This window comes from Panthera pardus, unplaced genomic scaffold (assembly GCF_024362965.1).
Source record: "Panthera pardus isolate Hobbes unplaced genomic scaffold, ASM2436296v1 HiC_scaffold_7, whole genome shotgun sequence".
NCBI lineage: Eukaryota > Metazoa > Chordata > Mammalia > Carnivora > Felidae > Panthera > Panthera pardus.
The window spans coordinates 19,255,739-19,263,650 of record NW_026527002.1 but is presented as its reverse complement, the minus strand read 5'-3'; the positions used below and the strand labels follow the sequence as shown (position 1 = coordinate 19,263,650).

The window sequence follows — 7,912 nt, the reverse complement described above, 5'->3', positions numbered from 1 at the left end:
GTTTTCCCTTAAAATGTGAGTCATACGGACAGAGTAGTTTATTTGAGGTTCTATAAGCTGAAAAGCAGAAAGAGAGAAGCCAATCAGCAAAAAAGCAGAAGAAAGGAGGTGTGCCTAAGCAGAAGTCATGAAATAAGACTACAGAGAGTAATTAGGACCAGCAAGACAAGGATTTGTTCAATCATCATTAGCACAAAACTAGAGAAGGGAGGGGCACCTGGGTGGCTCAGTTGGTTAAGTGTCCAACTCTTGATTTACGTTTAGGTCATGAGCTCACAGTTCGTGGGTTCGAGCCCCAAGCTGGGCTCTATGCTGATAGCTCAGAGCCTGTTTGGGATTCTTTCTTTCCCTCTCTTTCTGCCCCTCTACTGCTTATGCTGTCTCTGTCTCTCTCTCTTAAAATAAATAAATAAACTTCTAAAAAAAGAAAAACTAGAGAAGGGAGTATCAGAAATGTTATACTGAAGAAAAACCAGGTAATCTGGTTTCTAGAGATTATTGTATCACAAATGACTTTCCCATTCTTGATCTTTCATAAAACACAGATATTCCTATATCTCTTATTTTACGTGTCTTTTTAAAATAATCTCTACTTTAATTAGGTAGAAAGCAAAACTCTTCCCACAAATAAATTTAAAAATAGAGTAGCTTACAAGAAATAGACATCTATATCTTGCAAAAGTAACATTTCACAATAGACAGGTGGGCTTTACTCCACAGAGCGGAGGCATCTTTGCTAACTTTAACATGATACTTATGGGATTGTTCTAGTAATTTCCACTTCAGCCTGGAGAAAGGAAAGGGAAGAAAAACAAGTTCCAGAAAAGCATTTTTTAAAAGGATCTAGAAGTTACCCATTCAATGCTACTCACATCGTAATGGTGAGAACTTAAGTCACATGACCACACCTATTCACAAGGGAGGCTGGGAAATTTCGTCTTTAGCGGGGCAACTGTATGCCTAGGAGAAAAATAAAAGAACAGATTTGGGGTGGAGGGAGGATGATAAGTTACCCTATATCCTAAGGTAATCTGAGCATGTCCCTGTTCCTAACGAGCCCTACTTTTATTTGGAAGTTATCTGATTCATGAACGTCTGAAAAAGAAAACAAAGAGGGATATTTTGTAGATAGACAAATGTAGACATCTTCTTGATTTTAAAAGATTAATATGTGATAGTATTCTTGTTATCATGCTACCAAATTTCCCAAGTTCTACCTGAATGATTCAGTCTATAGAACAGATTTTTAACCAAAAAAATATTTGGTGCCAGTCCCTGATCTTCTTTTCGGGGCTTATGGATGCATTCCTCCAGCTTCCAGAAGTATCAAATGCTGAAGGCTCACTGCTCTGCCTTCACTGGGACTCATCCTTATCTGCAAGGAATCTCCTTGCCCTTGTCTACATTCCATTTTTTCACCCCCATTGGGGGTCTGCTGATAGCTAATGGCATGGGACACATCTGGAAGATCTGCTTAGGTCCAGAACTCCTTGTAGGATTGATTGGCTGAGGCTTCAGTTGCAATCATAGTGTCAGATTTTCCCTTTTCCCAGTCCTGCCTTCCTTACTTACACAAGACCTAGCTCCTAGGAATACTCTCCCAATAAATGTTTTGCATCTAAATCCTTGTATCAAAGCCTATTTTCATGGAACCGGAACTGAGACATCATGTGACCTGCAGGAGATTTTCTAAGAACTTGATCAATAATGAGTCAACTATAAGAACATTTCAATATGATACAGTAATTTGGTTATAATTTTTATATAAACTGTGGAATTCTTCATCACACACTATGAAAAAAAGTACTGCAAATGGGAGATATGTCAGTTTTAAATTAACAAAGAGGGAGTACCTGTGTTTCATTACGTATGAAGGAAAAAAACCAGAAAATATTCTAAATGCTGTTGAGCATTCAAAGGACAATGTAAGATAAAAAGATGGAAGGTAAAAAAAAATCACTTGGGAGAAACATTATTGGCTTTTTATTCCATAATGCATTTATCAGAATAAATAGTACATGAACCAGGCAGCCTTCTGAAATCTTTTCTTTACACCATCTTTAGGAAACAGAATAATTAGTGAAAATTTTGTGGGAAACCACATAGATTCAAAATAAAGTTCTCTTGTGTTTGAAATCAACATAAATTTATTTTCAACCGTATATGAAAAAGAAAATTTTAATCTAAATAATATTCTGTATTACAGAATGTTAACTATCTCTGTACTGTATCTATTCTGTTACATGAAATTCAAATTTCACATTTGCTTCTTTATCGTTCCTAAAGCTACCATGAGAAAATGTTAGTCTTCCAGCAGTTAAAAGAATTATCCATCTGTTAATCAGATGTCCAATACTATTTACTCTCTCCTCAGTAAACACATGTTCATTATATTTAGCTACCAAATGTGGCAATTCAATGAGAAAAATATTCCAAATAATGAATATAAAATGTGACTAGGTTTTTGGTAGCTAGTCCTTAATGCTAAATTCTAACAGTCTGAGAATGGGGTGAAAATGAAGGACATTACAAAGCATTCCTACTCTCTGATGAATCTAATCTATCAAACATCTCTGGACAACTTCTTTTACTCAGTTCAGGTGGGTTTTGTTTTGTTTTGGTTTGGTTTGTTTTGTTTTGGTTTGTTTTGTTTTGCTTTGTTTTATTTTGAAATAAGAGGAGCAGCCCCCTGAAACAAAAACAACAAAACTGAAAATCACTCTGAATGGTTTCTAAAATATAGACATCTGGTCACAAGTTCTCAAATATTTTTATTTTAAAAACCACACTTGGTTCTGACTGAAGTTTGGAGGGTTTGCATGATTGCTGTTTGTTTTATCATATAGATGTTTCTCTTAGTTTAGAGACTGGTGGTTACAAATTTCTTGCCTTCCCACACCCATGTATGCCTCTTTTTTCCTCCTCTGTGAGAAAATTTGAATATTGCTTTCAGCCACTATAGTTTTCGTTCTTTCATTTCTTTTGTTTATTTATTGTTTAAACATTTATTTGTTTATTTTGAGAGAGAGAGAGCGCGCGCATGGGTGTGAGCACATGAGATCAGGGGAGGGGCAGAGAGAGAGAATCCCAAGCAGGCTCTGCGCTGAGGGGCTCGACCTGATGATTGTGAGATCATGACCTGAGTCTAAATCAAGAGTGGGAACCTCAACCGACTGAGCCACCAAGGTGCCCTCCTTTCACTCCTTTTAGACCTTAAATTCCCTTTCCCCAAACTAGAGAATTCCAAAGAAAGACCACAATGGACCTTAATACGTCTTTGAATCTGACACTGAAGAAGCACGTATTAAAAACATGTAGGGGCGGGGGCACCTGGGTGGCTCAGTCGGTTAAGCGTCTGACTCTTGGTTCCCACTCAGGTCATGATCTCACAGTTTCGGGAGTCTTGATTCTGTGCTGGCAGTGCGGAGTCCTCTTGGGATTCTCTCTCTCTTCTCTCTCTGTCCCTCCCGTGCTCACACTGTCCTTGTTTCTCTCAAAATAAATACACTTAAACAAAAAAAGGGGGAATAATAATGTTACTGTTGTTGTTTTTCATTTGTAAGTATATTGGTCATGAGGAACAGGGGAAGAGTTTAAGATAGACAGTGTGCCTGTTAATGTTAGCAAATAATAGAGATATATAATCAAGGCAACTAATTCTTTATGACCCTGCTCTGGGCCCTGCATGAGGTTGCCATATTGTCACAAAAAAGGGATTTGGTAGTTGGATGTAGTGCCTGCCTTTCTTCATCTTTATTTACTTCTTAACAAACACATGGCTTTGACCTTAAAATTAGGTGCCCTGGGTTTCTAGTTTTCCTGTCTTACTTACTACCATGTCTTAGAGCTCACTCCTTTTAAATTTAACTCTGAGTTCATCTTGGGACATTATTCTGCCCTCAATTGTTCTGATGAGTTCGGCCTGAGGTGTCCAGGCCCTAGTACACCGTTGGCACAACACATCTGGGTAAAATATCAATATTATCAAAAGACCCTATAATGTCAGGGTCAATGATTGGGGAAATCATGCTGAAGAGGTGTCAGGGATGTTTAACATTTCCTTCCTTTGTTAACTGAGGATAGCCCAGAAAAGGAACTGATCTGAAATTGACAGTGCCTTTCCTTGCCACTAGATTAAGTCAGCTGAGGATAAAGATATCAGAAGCTACCTTAACTATAGGTATCTATACCCAGAGAGCCCTGGCTTCATCATAAATTGTGGTTTTCAGGGGTCGGTACCCAGACTCAGGCTGCTGTAGACTCAGCCCCATTAGCAGACGTATCTGTAAAGCAGAAGTGTGAAGTCTGCCTTGGTTCATGTAGATATTTGTTATTGGTAGCTGTCCTCTGATGCTAAGGGAAGGCAGTGTGCATTGAACACCTTTGCTCTGTGCTAGCATTTGTTCTGGAACAATAGTAACCTCGGTCTGATTCTTTTTCTTCCTTCTGTGATAAGTTAACTATCGTGATAGTCTGAAAGGAAGTTCTAACTTTTCTTATGCTATAATCTAAAATGGACGAGAAGAACAGCTAAAGGTTTTGAGTGGATCATTCTAAAAATAAACAGGAAGCATTGTTTTTATAAAAGGATTAGAAACTGAGTAAATTAATCTAAGCCACATCAGTGAGTTAGTGAAAGGGTTGAGGAACAGATTTCATGTTTTATGACATCTGGTCTGGTTCTTAGACTCCTTGTCTACTGTCTCACTGTGTGTTCCTGGAAAAATCACTTCCCATATACTCATTTTATGGGAAAATTACATTAAATCCATCTTATAAATGTACTTAGGGAAATCTCAAATCCCCTGAGGGCTGGGCTGGTGTCTGTTTTCACTTGCTTACACATGCATTGCTGCCTCTTGTAATTGAGGAGGACATTCCTGATGACTTACTATCTGCACGTTTCAAAAGACCAACTCAAAGCAAAGTCCTTTTCTCCTAACCCACAGAACTTTTATAGACCTTCATTCATGGAATGGGCTGTAAGGATCCTAGTGAAGCACGTCAGACCGTTGAATGCTTCAGACTTCTGTTCTCCGTCTCTTCAAAATTTCTACCTCTCCTTCAATTTTCAGTATTTATATAAGAAAGACTCCATTACTTGTAAATAGTTTTTAACACTTTCTAGTGTGTTAGCATGACTGATTAGATTCCACTGGCCATTCCAAGCAACACTTGTGAAGGGCATTGCGGGGGAGACCAAGAGAGGAGAGCTCCAGGGAAGAAAGGGCCACCATGACTTTCCTACATTGGAGTGACAAGGGGTTTTATTCCCTGTCCTTGATTTTCTGCTTGGAAACTATTGCCTCAAGTACTAACTTTGAGTCCAGTATAGGTAAAGAAATGAAAGTCCCCATTTTGATGTGATCTTTATGAACGCATCATAGTCATATGGGCCAGAAAGCTGTAGAGTCATGCACCCAAATTCATGATGATTATTTGAGAGTAGCAGAGGGGACACTTCTGCTGCAGAGGAGTCTCTTGCCAGGCCCAGAGTCATGCAACTGGTGATGCCAATCAATTTACCTTTCAGTTCTACCTGATATTCTCAAGGAGACCTATTCACAGACATTCTGCTTAAGTCAGTGTGTGTCTCTAGTCTGCCGGGTTCAGTTGTGGAGGTGAGGTAGTGAAAGAGGCTATGGAGGTGGATTCCAGAGTCCCCACTCCTATTCAAACTCTAAAAAAAAAATCCTGATTAGATCAAGACTTGGCTTTATGATTTCCTTGGGGGAAAAAACACCCCCGTGACTTCTTCATTCAGGTTTTTATACATAAAACAGAGCAACGTCATTTTTTCAGTAGAATTGTTAGCATAGCTTAAATAACTGGGAAATAAACATACATGTTCTACTTTTAAATATTCATGTCACAGTAGAGTAATTGATCTGAATATATTGCAAGGAACAGAGCTCTATCTCCCTCGATGCTGTCATCATGGCCAGAAAGAGATGTTTCAGCGAAGTATCATCAAAAACATGGGCCACATAAAAAATGTGAGTCAGAGACCCTATACCTAATCAGTCTTCTGAAACAAATGGTACTGATTACAACATGCCTATAGTTTCTTTCAAATTCTTCCAAAAATGATATACTGAATGAAATATATAAGCTATTAAAAATGAAGAGCAAGCAGGCAACTGGAAATAAAAGTGCTAACATGCCACTTTAAGTGGGAACACATGGTCCCATGGAATATGGGTGTGGACAATCTAATGCTAAAACAAGGGATTATAAGAATGACATTGCAAACAAGTAGCTTCAGAGCCCGAAGGAGAACTATTTTTCTCCTTTTCCACTGTCTCTCATTACTCCGTCATTTTGGAGCAATTTCCAGGTTCAGTGAGATTCAGGAAAAGCAACATCACTGGTAAAAACTCACCAATATTGGCAATATTCCCCCAAATGAAACCTACATGGGACTATGTTAAAGCTAACACTAGTTTGTGCGATATTTCATAGACAGAGTGCAAACTGGACTGATTTATGTCTTTGTTTTGGAGATGGAATTTTTCATGATCCATTAACGGATTTCTTTTCTTGAATTCTGTAACAAAATGAGTAATCTGCTTCATTTTAAAATAAACAATGGGCCTTGAGAAAGCTCAACTTTCCCCTTTAATAACAATACTCAAAATATGCAATGTCCCAATGGACAATTGAAAAAAAAAAAAAAGATAGTGCTGAGGATGTAATAAGTAATTACATCGGTATCCAAGATTATTTTTACGTACATAAGGTGTGATTAACTTTATTCAGCATATTTTTTTTTATAAACAAGTAACATTAGGGGCACCTGGGTGGCTCGGTCAGGTAAGCCTCTGACTCTGGATTTCCACTCAGGTCATGTTCTCGCAGTTTGTGAGTTTAAGCCCTGCATCATTGTGGAGCCTGCTTGGGATTCTCTCTCCTTCTCTTTCTGCCCCTCTCCAACCTCTCAAAAATAAATAAATAAACTAAAGAAAAAAAAAGCACAATTAAACAAGTAACATTACAACTGAAGCCTGTGGAATAGAGACACATTGTGTCTCATCGCTCCTTGGTATAACTACCCATTTCCCTTAGTCAGTAGAAGGCAAACCAAAATAGTGTTTAAGCTATAGAATGGGAGAGATTTTAGTGACAGAGAAATAAAAACAAAAGAAATGGAAAGAGGCGAAAGGAAATTTGGGTCATCGGTCATTCTCTTTGCATGTATTCTGGTTTTATATGTTGAGTGGTTTAGAAGATTTTGCTAACACCTGTGAACACACTGATACTTCTCCACTAAAACTTGAGATGGTAACCAAGGCTATCAGGTAGCATTCCCCCTAATTAGAACATGTTTGGGAATGGACAATATGGACAGTGATTTACTACGGCAGCTGTACAGAGGGTCACTAGACCTTGAGTTTCGGCTTATGGAGTTGTACCATGTATAGCTTCCCGCATTCACTCACCAGCTAAATATAGTTTGTTTACTTGCTTGAATGGGAGGTGAAAGGACTATAGCAATACATTTTATACTATGCACCTGTTAGGAGGAAGAACTAACGAGTGAAGTCAGGAAGGAAACATTAAAACGTTTTTCCAAGGAAGCAAAAAAGAGTTCGAATCTGACAGTCCTTTTGTCACAGGTTCTCTTCCAGCTATTGCAAACTGGTCTGTCTGCCCAAGTGACACTCTGTTTGAGATCATGGTTAAGGGCACCGATTTTAGAGTAAGGCAGGCATTAAGGTCAAATCTTAGCTTTGCCGCATGTTGATTTGTTGAATGCTTGGCAAATTGTTAAGCTCTTGGAATTTCTAGCTCTTTATCCGCTCAGATGATTTTCTCCCGTGGGCGAGAATGAAATAAGGCAATGCATGTAAAATGCTTACCAGAATACCTATCACTTATTAGAAGAATAATCTATACTTGGAGGAGACTCTGA

At 38.4% G+C, this 7,912-nt stretch overlaps 1 long non-coding RNA gene across 1 annotated transcript in view; it reads right to left on the bottom strand.

Annotated features, from left to right (window-relative positions):
* Window positions 1–770: 770 nt before the first annotated feature.
* The window catches only part of LOC128775307 (uncharacterized), an 86,289-nt gene continuing 79,147 nt past the window's right edge, over window positions 771–7,912 (bottom strand). Inside the window, exon 3 of the long non-coding RNA XR_008419940.1 lies at window positions 771–960. This is a non-coding gene — a long non-coding RNA (uncharacterized LOC128775307). The remainder of the gene's footprint in view (window positions 961–7,912) is intronic.